The sequence below is a fragment of the Phyllobates terribilis genome, unplaced genomic scaffold, assembly GCF_046119375.1.
Source record: "Phyllobates terribilis strain yellow unplaced genomic scaffold, ASM4611937v1 Scaffold_9__5_contigs__length_417890890, whole genome shotgun sequence".
NCBI lineage: Eukaryota > Metazoa > Chordata > Amphibia > Anura > Dendrobatidae > Phyllobates > Phyllobates terribilis.
The window spans coordinates 82,573,462-82,591,823 of record NW_027362769.1 but is presented as its reverse complement, the minus strand read 5'-3'; the positions used below and the strand labels follow the sequence as shown (position 1 = coordinate 82,591,823).

General features: G+C 45.1%; 1 protein-coding gene across 6 annotated transcripts in view; it reads right to left on the bottom strand.

The window, feature by feature from the left end:
• LOC141161608 (putative methyltransferase DDB_G0268948) overlaps positions 1-18,362 on the bottom strand; it is a 232,737-nt gene that overhangs the window by 108,849 nt on the left and 105,526 nt on the right. The gene's annotated exons all lie outside the window — the stretch shown is intronic.

Below are 18,362 nucleotides of genomic sequence, written 5' to 3'. Positions count from 1 at the left end.
TGAGCTTACTAATGCAGGCCTGGGCAAACTGCAGCCTGCTGACAGGCACAGCGAAGGGTCCGCAAAGGGACTGATTCATGATTTTGATTTTAGTCAGAATTGTCATTCCGATTGTAGCCCCAGCCTCTGTCCTCTCATTGGTGGATGCAGGATGCTGAGCTACTTGTTTGCAGAGCTGCTAAATCTTCTGCAGGAGCGCTGAGGGGGAAAGCTGGGACTGCCACACCCATCTGCTGCATGTATTGGGCAAGTAGTCAGTAGTACAGTGGCTTGTGAAAGTATTCACCCCCTTGGCATTTTTCATGTTTTGCTACCTCACAACCTGAATTTTCACAGTTTTTTTTTTGAGAATTTGCATCAGTTCATGTAAAAAATATACCTACAACTGTGAACATTTGGTTTTCTTTTTATTATGAAGCAAACAACAAATAGGCAGCAGGTTTCCGGCTGGGACTCTGCCCCTCCCCTCTCCTCACCACCCACGCCACATCTGATGCCGCAAGGGAAAGAATACCCATCCGGCCCACAACCCACGCAGACTCTCATACTCAGAGAGTCAACCACCGATGGGACGACTGCAGCACAACTGTGAGTTATCAACTGTTTTTACTCTCTCCACGTGCAGACTTTGGACTAGCACGTGGCACCTTATCTATTTATCTTAGTGCCTTAACACCAAGTTTTCTTCCCATACCAAGGGATAAGCTACTCTACCTAGGGGACAATCCCCATCCAAGCCTTGGGACCATCACCTGGTGCCAAGATAGGCACGGACCAGCGCATGAATTGCGCTGCAGAATCTTCATTTTAATTAACCTTCATTTTAATTAACCACACAGGGAGCCTATCCAGCCAAAGAGTCAGTCTCGGGTGTCACCCACACCCGTTTCGTGACTGAGCAACCCCCCCCCCCCTCTTCTTTTCAAGGGACGGCTCCCAGGGTATTTCTAGGAACTACTCAACTCCAGTGATTGACCGAGGAACTACTCACTTTTGCCACCTGGGACAGGCCTACCTGTCGACCCGCCTTTCTACCCCATCCCCCTCCATCAGAATCTACACGTTCTATTTACAGGATTACGCCTTCTTCAGAAAGATTCTTTTGGCATGTCCTTCCTTCTCCTATAAACTCTCCCTCAACCAGGATTCCTGCTCCACAGGTATATTACTGATCCCAAAGAATAATTCATTAACTGCACAGCCGTAGGTCACAAACCTATGTACTAAATATTTGCAGCCTTTCCCCAATCTGGGAACCTCGCATTAGGCTGGACCTAAACCACCCGTCATCTATTCAAAATTCAGGTAAATATCTGCTCGCAATATTTTTCCACAGGTTATCCTACCTCAACCTCCTTCTAAACAAAGAAGCCTCTCTCTTATTCCAAAGGGATCTCTTCCACGCAGAACCCTCTGCTACATTGAAAATAAAAATCACCCGTCTTCCATCTAAAGAACTCAGGTAATTATTTGTCTCCAATTACCCCCTCATAGGCTAATTAACCTGAACTTGTTTCTAAAATAAATAACATATTTCCTAGGGGATCTCTACACACAAAAAAGAAGCCCAGCGCACCTTATCCAGGACCAACAGGACCTACCCCAAAAGTCCTTAGTATTTATATCCTCTTTTAAGTAATCCTCAAAAAAACCTCTCCTTTTTTAAGTTTTCTTAAGTCTTTTAATCGTATATTAATAAATTAGTATTTTACCACTTGGTTATTGTCATCCCCTTGTGTTCTAAGTTTTCCGATTCTACCCTATGCTACCAGCGCAAATTTATATATATACACTGCTCAAAAAAATAAAGGGAACACTTAAACAACAGAATATAACTCCAGGTGAATCAAACTTCTGTGAAATCAAACTGTCCACTTAGGAAGCAACACTGATTGAAAATCAACTTCACATGCTGTTGTGCAAATGGAATAGACAATAGATGGAAATTATTGGCAATTATCAAGACCCACTCAATAAAGGAGTGGTTCTGCAGGTGGGGACCACAGACCACACACATATATATATATATATATATATATATATATATATATATATATATATATATATATATATTGTACAGACCAAAAGTTTGGACACACCTTCTCATATAAAGATTTTTCTGTTCAAATGCAAGAGAAACATTCTGGCACCACGCTGTTTTTTCAAAGGATCAATCACCAGGGCATAATTCAGACTGTGTGCTTCAAGACTTAAACGGTGGTGCACATCCAAGAAATATTTCAATCACAAGCAAGAATAGAAGGAAAGGCAGCACTCACCCAGTCTTCTTTAAAACGTTCCTTTATTTTTGTGTGCGAAGCATTTCAGCATGCAGCATTTGACTGAGACCCCGAAGGGTATGCGGGGGAGAGGAAAAAAGGGACAACGGCCGTTTCGCTGCCTTTCGGCGCTTCAACGGGTCCAAAGTAAGTGACACACCTGTTCACTTCCTTTTAAACCAATACAAACACATGTGTGAATAAATTAAAACATAATGATATACATAAAAACATTTTCCATCATTAAGCTGAAAAAACATTATAAGATGAAGCAAACAAGTAAATAGTGGTATCATAAGAAAACTGACAGATCTACCTTCTCATTCAACCCTAATGGGCCCTGGGCTACAGAATTTAATATCCATCTAGCCTCATGTTGCAATAGTATTTTTTTGCGGTCTCCTCTTTCCCTTGGCAGTCTAACATGTTCTAACCCTGCAAAACGTAACACAGTCGGGTCGGCATTATGGCATTCAGACCTTTCTTTGATACTATAGAATTATAGTGTTCCCTGAACCGAATAAATAAAGGTCTGATAGTTTTGCCAATATAATAAAACTGGCAGGGACATGTAATTATGTAAACTACATAATTCGCTCTACAAGAAAAGAAATCCTTGACTGTGTGTGTTAAAGGTCCTATTCTAAAAGATTTATCGATTCTATGAAATTTACAAAAGGAGCAATGCCCACACTTAAAGTTCCCCTTTGGAGTACCACTTTCTAACCAGTTAACAGAATCCTCTTGGAATCTGTTGTGCATCAGGATGTCTCCCAGACTGCAGCTCCGTCTATAGGAAACAATTGTTTTTTTGCTGGCTCTTTCAGTCAGATCTTTGTCACTCTCCAGAAGGTGCAATAATAAAGATGAATTAGAGATTATTGGCAGTAAATCTCTAGAATCAAAGATGACTTCTCTAGCGGAAAAAGAAATAAGACTGTTTTGGACAGTTAAATCCCTAAAATCTTATATTGACTCAGACAGAGTTCCACGAGGACTCCGAGTCTATCAGGAGATTTCCCAGTTTAAGGCTGTGTGCACACGACGCGTTTTTAATGCGTTTCCGCAGCGTTTTTGCAGCTGCGGAAACGTTGCGGAAACGCATTAAAAACGCATGGTAGAAGGGCAGCAATGTTCCACAATGATAATCCGCATGTGCTGTGCCCATGCTGTGGATTTTTCTGCAGCGTTTATGCTGCGCTCTGCAGCATGTCCATTAATTTTGCGGAAACGCGGCGTTTTCGCCGCCATTGACTTGCATTAGAACGCGCCAATACCGCAAGACTGCATTTGTACTTGCTTTATTGGCGCGTTCTAATGTGCGGATGGTACCCGAGTGTGGAGAAGATGAGACTCTCCTCCACACCCAGGTACCATAAAAAAGCTGGAAAACAAGAATAAAATAAAAAATAAATGTATACTTACCTTCTGTCGGCCCGCGCACAGCTCCTGCTTGGTTCCCGGCACTTTGCAGTGGGTTGAAGGACCTGCGCTGACGTCAGAGTCATGTGACGGGTCACGTGACGCTGACGTCGGCAGGTCTTTTCAATTCACTGTTGCCGGCAAGGGAGAACGGAGTGTAAAGCAGGACACCGGGGGCCATTAGAGGGTAAGTATATATTTATTTTTTTATTTTTACCACTCTCTCGGGTCACACTATATAAATCCATGCTGTTCAAATCCACCTTTGTTCCACCAGTGAATCCAGGCAACGTGATTGATCTGTTCCAAGGGAAAGTTGGGCAAGCTGAAGATATGGATGAACTCTTTATGTATCAAATGACCAAGTTCTCCAAAAAATATGACGTAGTGGTCATGGGAGATTTCAACTATCCAGACATTTGTTGGGAATCTCTCTTAAGTAAAACTAACAGGTCAAGCAAATTCTTATCCTCTCTTGCTGACAACTTTATCTTCCAAAAGGTAGGGGAGAAAACAAGGGGATCTGCTACTTTGGATCTAATTCTTATAAACAGGGAGGAAATGGTTGAGGAGGTAAAGGTGGCTGGGACCCTAGGAGGCAGCGATCATGCTATTATAGAATTTTGGATAACTAGAGGAGGAAGACATGTGAAGACTCAAACTTCAAGGTTAGATTTTAGAAAGGCAGATTTTAAGAGACTCAGAAAGAGAATAGGAGGGATCCAATGGCTGGATGTCCTTAAGGACAAAAATGTCCAGGAAGGATGGGAAATTTTTAAAAATGAGATTCTCAAAGCACAATCGTTAACAATCCCGAAAAGTAGGAAGAATGGGAAGCATTTAAGGAAACCAGGATGGATGAACACAGAACTTAAACACATGCTAAAAAGAAAGAAAGAAATGTTTATTAAATGGAAAGAGGGAGGCATATCTAAAGAAGATTATAATGCAGTCTGCAGATCCTGTAGGGCACGTATCAGGTTAGCTAAAGCTGACAATGAATTAACGCTTGCAAGAGATGTCAAAAGCAATAAAAAAGGATTTTGGGGGTATGTCAAAAGTAAAAGAAAAGTCAAAGATGCTATAGGATTTTTACAGGATGAAAATGGAGAAATGGTAAGAGAGGATGTTGAGAAGGCCGAACTTTTTAATTCCTATTTTGCATCTGTTTTCTCTCAGAAAGAAAATGTAACATCAACTGATCTTCACTGTCCTTTTAAAGGAATAGAGGAATCCAAGTTATCAGTAAACAGAAAGATTGTGAGGGAATATTTAGCTAACATAAATGAGTTCAAGTCTCCAGGTCCAGATGAATTACACCCCAGAGTACTGAAGGAGATTGTAGAAGAAATTTTAGAACCACTCTCCATAATCTTTGAAAATTCTTGGAGAACAGGAGAAGTCCCAGAAGACTGGAGAAGAGCAAATGTTGTTCCTATCTTCAAAAAGGGGAAGAAGGTGGACCCAGGGAACTATAGGCCGGTGAGTCTGACTTCTATACCAGGAAAGATCTTTGAACAAATTATTAAACAACATGTATGTAAGTACATGGATAAGAATGAAGTGATTAACCAGAGTCAGCATGGGTTTGTAACTAACAAGTCATGTCAGACTAACTTAATTTCCTTCTATGACAGAATCACTGACTGGGTGGATCAGGGAAATGCTGTAGATATAGTATATCTTGACTTCAGCAAAGCATTTGACAAAGTATCTCACATCATCCTTATTGAAAAAATGACCAAGTATGCAATGGACCAGGCAACTGTTAGGTGGATTCATAACTGGCTTAGTGATCGGACTCAAAGGGTGGTTGTAAATGGCTTCACATCCAGCTGGATGAATGTCTCAAGTGGGGTACCACAGGGCTCCGTCCTGGGACCTGTATTGTTCAACATCTTTATCAATGATTTAGATGAAGGAATTGAGGGTAAACTGATTAAATTTGCTGATGACACAAAGCTAGGAGGAATAGCTAATACTAGAGAAGAGAGAGAGAGGATTCAAAAAGACCTAAATAAACTGGAGCAGTGGGCAGCAACCAACAGAATGGTTTTTAACAGGGAAAAATGCAAAGTACTACATCTGGGCAATAAAAATGAAAAAAGCATATACAGAATGGGAGGAATAGAGCTAAGCAACAGTACATGTGAAAAAGACTTAGGTATACTAATAGATCATAGACTGAACATGAGTCAACAGTGTGATGCAGCAGCAAAAAAGGCAAATACAATTCTGGGATGTATTAACAGAAGCATACAGTCTAGATCACGTGAAGTCATTATCGGTCTTTACTCCTCTTTGGTCAGACCTCATCTGGAATACTGTGTACAGTTTTGGGCACCACATTTTAAAAAAGACATAGACAAACTGGAGCAAGTTCAGAGAAGAGCGACCAGAATGGTGACTGGTCTGCAAACCATGTCCTATGAGGAACGGTTGCAGGATTTGGGAATGTTTAGCTTGCAAAAAAGAAGACTGAGAGGAGACTTAATAGCTGTCTACAAATATGTCAAGGGCTGTCACATTGTAGAAGGATCATCTTTATTCTCATTTGCACAAGGAAAGACTAGAAGCAATGGGATGAAACTAAATGGGAGGAGACACAGATTAGATATTAGAAAAAACTTTTTGACAGTTAGGGTGATTAATGAGTGGAACAGGCTGCCACGAGAGGTGGTGAGTTCCACTTCAATGGACGTCTTCAAACAGAGGCTGGACAGACATCTGTCTGAGATGATCTAGTGAATCCTGCTTTGAGCAGGGGGTTGGACCAGATGACCCAGGAGGTCCCTTCCAACTCTACCATTCTATGATTCTATGATTCTATGATTCTATGAAAGTTATTACAGATGTACAAGCATTGATCTATAAAAAAAACGGTAGATAATTTAACCATAAGAGAGAAAGGGGCTATAAAAGAATTAAGAAACTGGAATGATGTGATATTCCGTAAAGCAGATAAAGGGGGAAATATAGTTCTACTAAAAAAATCAGATTATTTAAGGGAGGCTCTGAGACAGCTATCAGATGAACATACTTATAAAAAATTGTCAGGGGACCCTACGCACAAATATAAAGAGCAGTTAGGTTCATTATTGAGGAGGGCTATTGATAATGGTACTTTATCAAAAAAAGCGGCTGATAAATTATTACCAGACTTTCCACGCAAACCGCATTGGTACTATTTGCCTAAAGTGCATAAAAATCCACATAAGCCCCGGGACGCCCGATAATCTCGGGGATAGGCTCCCTCACAGAACCTCTATCAAAATATATAGATTGGTTATTGAAACCATTATTAAAAGAGATACCTTCATATGTAAAAGATACAGGAGATTTTTTAAACATCTTGCAGGAGATTGAATGGCAAGATGATTGGTCGTTAGCATCCCTTGACATTTTCTGGATGTCGTATACTTGTAAGTAGAGATGAGCGGTGTTCGACTAGAACTGTTCGCCAATCTCAAATTCGAGCTGTTTTGGGCGGTGTTCGAGTTGTTCGACGAACCCGAACGATTTGCAAAAAATTCGGCTGTTCGAGGTTATGTTCGATAACTGTTCGTGCACCAAAAGCGTGTCCTGCATGTCTGGCGCTATTTAGAGCACCAATCATGCAGGGATTGTCTGCCACTCGCTGTAATGCCACAGCAATGGTGGTTGTGGCATTACAGTGATTGCCCAAATCGATGGGAACAGTGCCAACAGTGAAACATGAAAAGCCGGCAATTCAGCAGCGGCATACACCTGTACCCGACAATTTAGAACCGAAAGAATAGAGCTTCACACATAGATTAGATAGATATAAACATGTCAGCCACATATATACGAAGTACAGTGACAGTGTTGCTTACTGTACTTGTCATTTAGCGTAAAGGATTTATCAAAAAAAATAATAGTGTTTTCATGCACCGTCTCTTTAAAAAAGCCGGCCGGCAATTCAGCAGCGGTACCCGACAATTTATAACAGACAGAATAGAGCTTCACACATAGATTAGATAGATAGAAACATGTCAGTCATATATATATGAAGTACAGTGATAGTGTTGGTTACTGTACTTGTCATTTAGTATTAAAATAAAGGATTTATTATTAAAAAAATTGGCGTGGGGTTCCCCTTAATTTTAGGCTCTAGCGGAGGTTAAGCAGACGGCTGGGGCAGATGTTTGAAGCCTGGGAAGGGGGTAATACCCACGGAGCTTCCCAGGCTACTAATATCAGCCCCCAGCTGAATACATAGCCTTTACTAGCTATTAAAATGGGGGACCCCCCCAAAAAAATGACGTGGGGTCCCCCCTAATTTAATAGCTAGCAAAGGCTAGGCAGACAGCTGGGGGCTGATATTAATAGCCCAGGAAGGGAGCCATGAATATTGGCCCCCTCCCAGGCTAGAAACACCAGCCGTCAGCCGCCCCAGAAATGGCGCATTCATAGGATGCGCCAATTCTGGCACTTAGCCTCGCTCTTCCACGCTGCCCTGGTGCGGTGGCAGGGGGTAATAGGGTTGGGGTTGATGTCAGCTTATAATGCCAGCTGACATCAAGCCCAGGTTAGTAATGGAGAGGCGTCTATAAGACACCCCCATTACTAACCCCATAGTCAAAGTTAAAAAAAGCACAAACACCCAGAATAAAGTCCTTTAATTGAAATAAAGACACAATCCTTTATTGTTCTAAATTAAACCATACTTACCGTCACGCCCATTCCAGCTGAAGCCAACGATCTCCTGCAATAAAAGAAAAATAATAAAGCAACCTCATCCTTACCTTTCCATAGTTCCCACGACAGCTTCAGCTCTGCTACATCGAGATGACAGGCTGGACCGCAGCAGAACGCTGCCATCCAGCCTCTCATCCCGCAGACACTGAGAAGCGCAGGCTTGCTTGCGCTGCTCAGCGTCTCTCTGTGACGACATCCAGATGAGCCAAGTTCATGTCCAATGAACTCGGCTCACCTCATGCACGTCACTGACAGCGTGGGAAAATTCTCAAGCTGAAGCGGTGAGTGCAGGAGAATTCTCCCACGCTGTCAGTGACGTGCATAAGGTGAGCTCATGTCCAATGAACTCAGCTCACCTCCTGCACGTCACTGACAGCGTGGGAGAATTCTCCTGCACTCAGCGCTTCAGCGTGAGAATTCTCCCGCTGAAGCGCTGAGTGCAGGAGAATTTTCCCACGCTGTCAGTGACGTGCATAAGGTGAGCTCATGTCCAATGAACTCAGCTCACCTCCTGCACGTCACTGACAGCGTGGGAGAATTCTCCTGCACTCAGCGCTTCAGTGTGAGAATTCTCCCACGCTGAAGCGCTGAGTGCAGGAGAATTTTCCCACGCTGTCAGTGACGTGCATGAGGTGAGCCGAGTTCATTGGACATTAACTCGGCTCATCTGGATGCCCTCACAGAGAGACACTGTGGAGCGCAAGCAAGCCTGCGCTTCTCAGTGTCTGCGGGATGACAGACTGGATGGCAGCGTTCTGCTGCGGTCCAGCCTGTCATCTCGATGTAGCAGAGCTGAAGCTGTCATGGGAACCATGGAAAGGTAAGGATGATGTTGCTTTATTATTTTTCTTTTATTTCAGGAGATCGTTGGCTTCAGCTGGAATGGGCGTGATGGTAAGTATGGTTTAATTTAGAACAATAAAGAATTGTGTGTTTATTTCAATTAAAGGACTTTTTTCTGGGTGTTGTGTTTTTTTTAAATACTTTACTAGAAATTCATGGTGGTCATGTCTAATATTGGCGTGACCCCATGAATTTCGGGCTTAGGGCCAGCTGATAATGCCAAGCTGGCCCTAACCCCTTTATTACCCAGTGAGCCACCGCATCAGGGCCCTGGATGAGTTGGGTACAGCGCCAGAAGATGGCGCTTCTATGAACGCGCCATTTTCCGGGGTGGCTGCGGACTGCAATTTGCAGCGGGGGTGGCCCAGAAAGCTTGGGCCTCCCTGCGCTGCGGATTCCAGCCCCCAGCTGCCTAGTTGTACCTGGCTGGACACAAAAACAGGGCGAAGCCCCACGTCAATTTTCTTTAAATTATTTCATGAAATAATTAAGAAAAAAAGGGCTTCCCTATATTGTTGTGTCCGGCCAGGTACAAATAGGCAGCTGGTGGTTGGGGGCAGTCCGTTCCTGCCTGCTGTACCTGGCTGGACACAAATATAGTGCGAAGCCCCACGTCAATTTTTTTTAAATTATTTCATGAATTTCCTGAAATAATTAAAAAAAAATTGAAGTGGGGCTTCGCACTATATTTGTGTCCAGCCAGGTACAGCAGGCAGGAACGGGCTGCCCCCAACCACCAGCTGCCTATTTGTACCTGGCCGGACACAACAATATAGGGAAGCCCTTTTTTTCTTAATTATTTCATGAATTTCATGAAATAATTAAAAAAAAAGTACGTGGGGCTTCGCCCTATTTTTGTGTCCAGCCAGGTACAACTAGGCAGCTGGGGGCTGGAATCTGCAGCGCAGGGAGGCCCAAGCTTTCTGGGCCCCCCCCCGCTACAAATTGCAGTCCGCAGCCACCCCGGAAAATGGCGCGTTCATAGAAGCGCCATCTTCTGGCGCTGTACCCAACTCATCCAGGGCCCTGGTGCGGTGGCTCACTGGGTAATAAAGGGGTTAGGGCCAGCTTGGTATTATCAGCTGGCCCCAAGCCCAAAATTCATGGGGTCACGCCAGTATTAGACATGACCGCCATGAATTTCTAGTAAAGTATTTAAAAAAAACACAACACCCAGAATAAAGTCCTTTAATTGAAATAAAGACACAATTCTTTATTGTTCTAAATTAAACCATACTTACCATCACACCCATTCCAGCTGAAGCCAACGATCTCCTGCAATAAAAGAAAAATAATAAACCAACCTCATCCTTACCTTTCCATGGTTCCCACGACAGCTTCAGCTCTGCTACATCGAGATGACTGGCTGGACCGCAGCAGAACGCTGCCATCCAGTCTGTCATCCCGCAGACACTGAGAAGCGCAGGCATGCTTGCGCTCCTCACTGTCTCGCTGTGACGGCATCCAGATGAGCCGAGGTCATGTCCAATGAACTCGGCTCACCTCATGCACGTCACTGACAGCGTGGGAAAATTCTCACGCTGAAGTGCTGAGTGCAGGAGAATTCTCCCACGCTGTCAGTGATGTGCATGAGGTGAGCTCATGTCCAATGAACTCAGCTCACCTCCTGCACCTCACTGACAGCGTGGGAAAATTCTCCTGCAATCAGCGCTTCAGCGTGAGAATTTTCCCACGCTGTCAGTGACGTGCATGAGGTGAGCCGAGTTCATTGGACATGAACTCGGCTCATCTGGATGTCGTCACAGAGAGACGCTGAGCAGCGCAAGCAAGCCTGCGCTTCTCAGTGTCTGCGGGATGACAGGCTGGATGGCAGCGTTCTGCTGCGGTCCAGCCTGTCATCTCGATGTAGCAGAGCTGAAGCTGTCGTGGGAACCATGGAAAGGTAAGGATGAGGTTGCTTTATTATTTTTCTTTTATTGCAGGAGATCGTTGGCTTCAGCTGGAATGGGCGTGATGGTAAGTATGGTTTAATTTAGAACAATAAAGGATTGTGTCTTTATTTCAATTAAAGGACTTTATTCTGGGTGTTTGTGTTTTTTTTAACTTTGACTATGGGGTTAGTAATGGGGGTGTCTTATAGACGCCTCTCCATTACTAACCTGGGCTTGATGTCAGCTGGCATTATAAGCTGACATCAACCCCAACCCTATTACCCCCTGCCACCGCACCAGGGCAGCGTGGAAGAGCGAGGCTAAGTGCCAGAATTGGCGCATCCTATGAATGCGCCATTTCTGGGGCGGCTGACGGCTGGTGTTTCTAGCCTGGGAGGGGGCCAATATTCATGGCTCCCTTCCTGGGCTATTAATATCAGCCCCCAGCTGTCTGCCTAGCCTTTGCTAGCTATTAAATTAGGGGGGACCCCACGTCATTTTTTTGGGGGGGTCCCCCATTTTAATAGCTAGTAAAGGCTATGTATTCAGCTGGGGGCTGATATTAGTAGCCTGGGAAGCTCCGTGGGTATTACCCCCTTCCCAGGCTTCAAACATCTGCCCCAGCCGTCTGCTTAACCTCCGCTAGAGCCTAAAATTAAGGGGAACCCCACGCCAATTTTTTTAATAATAAATCCTTTATTTTAATACTAAATGACAAGTACAGTAACCAACACTATCACTGTACTTCATATATATGTGACTGACATGTTTCTATCTATCTAATCTATGTGTGATGCTCTATCTTTCTGTTCTAAATTGTCGGGTACCGCTGCTGAATTGCCGGCCGGCTTTTTTAAAGAGACAGTGCATGAAAACACTATTATTTTTTTAAATAAATCCTTTACACTAAATGACAAGTACAGTAAGCAACACTATCACTGTACTTCATATATATGTGACTGACATGTTTCTATCTATCTAATCTATGTGTGAAGCTCTATTCTGTCTGTTATAAATTGTCGGGTACAGATGCTGAATTGCCGGCCGGCTTTTTTAAAGAGACGGTGCATGAAAACACTAATATTTTTTTTAATAAATCCTTTACACTAAATGACAAGTGCAGTAACCAACACTGTCACTGTGCTTCTTATATGTGTGACTGACATGTTTCTATCTATCTAATCTATGTGTGATGCTCTATTCCTTCTTGTCTAAATTGTCGGGTACCGGTGTATGCCGCTGCTGAATTTGCCGGCCGGCTTTTTTAAAGAGAGTGTCTTCTGAGCAGTTTGTCAGCTTTTGGACACCTTTGCAGGTGTTTTCTATGTGTTTCTATGTGTTTTTGTTTGCCTGCCATTGGTTTTAACGGTGTTCGACGGTGTTCTAAGGTGTTCGACGAACAGTTCGACGAACAGTTCCTCGAACATCCCGGTGTTCGACGAACCGAACCGAACCCGAACACTACGGGGGTGGCTCAACACTACTTGTAAGCAGTGTCAGTGACCAGCCATTTTGTATGAGGTATGTCCTATATTATCATATGGGTAAGCCAGCCTTCGACTGCAGGCTCTATTATATATCACTATTTTCCCTTTGACGCTGACCACGGGTGACTCAGGGGCATCCCAGGCTCTCTTGGACTGGCCACCCACCTGTCGCCTGGTTGTATGCCCCTGGCCGCCACTGTGGTCGGCATTAATCTTCTTTTTGGATGCATCTGACTCCCCGTGTCTCTGGCGTCGGAGGCGGGCCTGGGTTGCCGTGACAGCAGGCTGATTGTTGTTACTTCCGCCGTGCTCTGCACGGAGTGCTCGGGACCCGCCCGGCTGCCGGAGGGGGCGCGGCATCGAGATTTACTCCGCATCCATTGGTCGGTCCTCACGCTGATTCGTATATATACATCCACCTGCACACCACTAAGCCACGCCTCCTGACAAAGCCACGCAGGTGAAACGCGCGTTGAGGCGCGCCATCAGTTCCCCGTTGGCTGTACCTACACACCGCATATCCAATATGTCTCAAGGTAATATTGTCACTGTCGGTATTACTAATCGCTTATAGCCTTGTTTGACACTTACAAACGCATACTGTGCTGCATTATGTGTGATCATTTCTGGCTGCTGAGCTACACTTAGGGCTTTTGTCATACATCACTGATTAGCTGGGCATATATCCCTGGTGACTTACTGATGGTATTATTGATTGTAGTATAGCCCAACCTCAGCCCTGCTAGGATACAATCTGATCTAATCACTGCAGCACTGATTATTAAATTGATTTTAATTAAATGACATCGTACTATTTGATCAAACCTGGTCTTAGTGCAATCTCCTTTCCTGTATACGTTTGTTACATACTTTTGCGGTTGCTGTTAGGGTCTGCCTACAGGGGATTGGTCTCCTTCCTTTTGCTCCCTTTCATCTGCCTCATCTAGTCGTGCTTCTCACCTTAGCCACTTTATACCCATGGTAATTTTATACTGTCTTTTGATATGTCCTCTATTTAAGGTTCAATAAACGGATAAATTGTTTAATAGCTTTTTTCTCTGGCTATCTTTTTTTGAATTTATTGGCTATTATTAACTTTATTGATATTTTTCCCACATATTTCCTTTTTTTCTTGGTTCAGAGTTATATAGATTTTGTAAAAAAACAGCCTCTCATTTATACTCACCCATAATGCTTTCAAATTTGGGAATGAATGGTATACACAAACAACAGGCACTGCAATGGGTACGCTTGTACCTTCGCTAACTTATTTTTAGCTGTCTTGGAAGAAACATTTATTCTGAGTGGTGTTAATCCTTACCTGAGATATATTAAGGCATACCACAGATATGTGGATGACATTTTCTTGGTATGGGCTGGACAAGAGTGCAATTTGAAGAATTTGTGACTCTTCTTAATTCAGAGAATTTAGAGAATATGAGGTTCACCTCTACTTTTGGAGGTCATGTGTTAAATTTTTTAGACGTGCATGTATCCATTCAGGAAGGTAATATTGTGACAGAATCGTTTCGGAAAGACACTGCCACTAATATGTTATTACATTTTAATAGTTATCATCCGTATCATGCAAAACGTGGACTGCCTTACAGTCAATTTTTAAGACTTCGAAAAATTAATAACTCTAATAAAAAATTTGAAGAAACATCAGATGACCTGTCAAAAAGATTTCTTGATAGAGGTTATCCCATTCAAGAAGTAAATTCAGCTTGCGCTAAAGCCGATAAAAAAACTCAAAAAGAATTATTAAAAGGACAAAAAAGAGTGTCCAAAAAAGATCAAAAATTCATTCTAACTTTCAAATTTAGTCCGATGTCAGATATAATTAAAAAAGCTATTAACAATAATTGGCACCTTCTGGAGAGTGACAAAGATCTGACTGAAAGAGCCAGCAAAAAAACAATTGTTTCCTATAGATGGAGCTGCAATCAGGGAGACATCCTGGTGCACAACAGATTCCAAGAGGATTCTGTTAACTGGTTAGAAAGTGGTACTCCAAAGGGGAACTTTAAGTGTGGGCATTGCTCCTTTTGTAAATTACATAGAATCGATAAATCTTTTAGAATAGGACCTTTAACACACACAGTCAAGGATTTTATTTCTTGTAGAACGAATTATGTAGTTTACATAATTACATGTCCCTGCCAGTTTTATTATATTGGCAAAACTATCAGACCTTTATTTATTCGGTTCAGGGAACACTATAATTCTATAGTATCAATGAAAGGTTCCCCTAGATTAATTCAACATATCTCTGAATGTCATAATGCTGACCCGACTGTGTTACGTTTTGCAGGGTTAGAACATGTTAGACTGCCAAGGGAAAGAGGAGACCACAAAAAATACTATTGCAACATGAGGCTAGATGGATATTAAATTCTGAAGCCCAGGGCCCATTAGGGTTGAATGAGAAGGTAGATCTGTCAGTTTTCTTATGATACCACTATTTACTTGTTTGCTTCATCTTATAATGTTTTTTCAGCTTAATGATGGAAAATGTTTTTATGTATATCATTATGTTTTAATTTATTCACACATGTGTTTGTGTCACCCCAGGCCTGGATGCCACAAATATTAAAGGCTGTGTCTGAGAGCAGGAGGGAGGTTCACTGGTCAGGGACAATTAGCATACAGCACCTCCTGTCCCAGGCCAGTAGGGGGAGCTGGCTGCCCCTATAAAAGCTGGTACTGGGGGCAGGGTTAGAGAGAATTGGATGACCTAGCTCAGGATTGAGACTAGTCCCAGAGAAGGAGGGACAGTTCAGCTGTAGCCAAGGAGTCCGTGAGGCAGAGGAGAAGCGGCGAGCCAGGGACAGAGGCGACGAGAGCTGGTCCTGGCTGAGAGAACTACATTACTGGACATTGGGGTCCAAGGCTGTCAGGGTTGCAAGCCCAGCAGCAGAGAACCAACCCGCGAGGGATTTCAGGTCCCTTGGCCTAAGAAGCCTGGAGGCTCCGCCACACAGGGGGACCAGTACAGCACGGAGAAGCAAAATGTACCTAAGGCCCGAGTCGCAAGCCATACAGGCAAAGTACACGGCCAGCTCAGGGATGTGGGCTATTACACCACAAAAAGGGGGATAGTCAGCAAGAGCATAGAGAGAGAACTGTAGGCATTCACACTCACTCTGACCAGTGGGGCTCGGCCGAATGCTCTCAGACACCCAGGCCCATTCCTACTCGGTACTCCTGTTGGGTCAGTAGTAATACCTACAATAAAGACCCTGGACTGTTTGAAGCGGACTCTGAACTCTTATTAGTGCAGGCCGCAGTATCACCCCCAGCATTCACATATGCTGCCCTGAGGCTACACTCTTCCCGTGGGAAGTTATCCGACCCCTGTGCTGCACACCAACACCAGCCTCCCCGGTCTGCCTTACAGCCGCGGTCATCCCTGACCGCAATCCACGGGTGGCGTAGTCGGACATTCAAAACACTGACAAATAGACTGCCACAATTTGGTCTGACCACCCTGAGCCACGGGATCGGTTTGCCACTACTACCCCCATCATCACATAGAAGCCCGGTTCCGGGTGCCCCACGGCCCAGGGGGCGAGTCAGCTTTGGCGTAGTCAGCAGGATTGTGACCAACCCACCACAAACGGGTATTGCGTGCCTGAAAAAGACTTTATACTTACCTGAGTGAAGTTTCCCGCCATTCGGGGCCGTTTCCCGCCATTCGGAGCCGTTTCCCACCATCGGGCGCAATCTTTGGGATGCTGCGCGGGAAGAAGAGGGGCGTGGACATCAAAACCGCACGAGACCAGAAGCCCCGCCCTACGCTGAGACGCTGCGCAAGATCCTGGAAGGAAATCCAGCGGACGCCGACGTCATCGCCGAGCGACGCAAGGTTCTCGCCCGGAGCAGCACCAGCGGAGCCGCGGCCTACGGAAGAGGATCAACGGAAGGTAGGCCACGGTTAACTAGGGGGGAGGAAGATGTCGGAAGCGGAGGCCCCCTCTACCACCAGCGTGGCTGCAGCTGCGGTGATGCCGTTCTCCATGCCCTACATCCCCGGAGCGGCCTGGCTGCCCCAATACTCAGGGGAATCCCATACATTAACTGACTTTAAGGAAAGACTGCACAGTTTATTTAAAGTTTATCCCCTGACAGAAGAACAGAAAGTGAGCATTCTGACGGGGCAGCTAACCTGTGCAGCCCAGCGGGAAGTGAAATCATGGTCAGATGAGGAGAAAAGGACTGTAAAGGACATTCTGACCCGACTGCGGGGTACCTTTGACGCCCGTACCTGAGAAGAAATCAAAATGTGGTTCTATGGCTGTAAGCAGCGAGCCCAAGATAGTACAGAGACTATGCCTTGAACCTGCAAGAAGCTCTGGGAGCAATCAAGCAAGCTGACCCTGGCAGCGTGCAGGACACCGATAAACTGTTGACTGACCAGTTCATAGAAGGTCTGCTGTCCAGCGCCCACAGAACCCAGCTGCGCCTCATGGCCCTACAGAACCCCGATTTGACTTTCACGCAGTTCAAGGATAGGGCCATCCGGGTGCTCCGAGAACCCGCACCTGGTGGCGCTGTAGCTTCCCGGCGCCCTGCCATCACTTACCACCAGGGGGCGGCGCCCTACCCCGCAGACCTTGTGGGGGCTGATGCACATGCCCTAAATCCATCCCAGCCTGCAAACCTGCACCATCAGGTCCAAGAAATAAAGAGTGTGGCGGCACTGACCAGGACCGTACAGTCGTTGCAGATGGAACCGTCAAGACCAATCAAGCTGGCTTCCAGTCCAGAGGATGTCCCGTGGCGTCGACAGAGGAGGATCCCGTCATTCAAAGGGAGGCCCGCCGACCGTTACACCGAGGATGGACAGCCGATTTGCCGCCGTTGTAGCCAGCCAGGACACATAGCCAGGTACTGTACTTTAAATGGGTCCGACCTGGGGCAGAGGGCCAACCCCCAGGCATAAGGTCATCAGGCCCATCTAATTCGCGCGATAAGTACGTGGGGGGACGCCCGGTCTTACCCGTAGTGCTGGACGGTATCCCCATGAGTGCACTGCTGGACACCGGGTCTCAAGTGACTACCATCCCCTACGTACTTTTCAAGCGGTACTGGAGTGACGCGGATATAACCCGTTATCCAGACGATGACTTAAGCATCATCGCCAACAATGGCCAGCCCGTGCCGCAGGTGGGGTTCAGAGAGATGACCATTAAGATTGGTAAAGTTGAACTGCGGGCACAGGGAGTGATCATTGTGGACATTGACCGTCGAGAAAGTCACCCTAAAATAATCTTGGGTACTAACGTGATTGAAAATTGTCTTTCAGAAGTGATTGTAATTTTGCAGCAGGTGGCGATGAATGCGAGCTCCAGCCAACAGAGGGTCCTCCAGAAAGAGATAAGAGCCCTGATGAGACGGCAACAGGTAGAACTGTCTGGTGGTGAGATCGGTAGCGTGAGGATGAGCGACCCGTTCCCCATTGCCATGCCTCCCAAAAGTGAAATGATGATCTGGTGTCGTACTGAAATCGGGTTAAGAGGGAGAGACTACCAAGCCATGGTAGAACCCGTGTACTCAGACAGCAGGCCCACCATTTTGACAGCCCGGGGGGTGGTTGATGTCCACCATGGAAGGGTGCCTGTCCGGATCTTAAACATCGGGGAAAGGGAAGGACACTTGCCCCAGTACGCTACACTAGCCAAATTGTATACTGTTGAGCACAATGCTGTCAGGGCCGT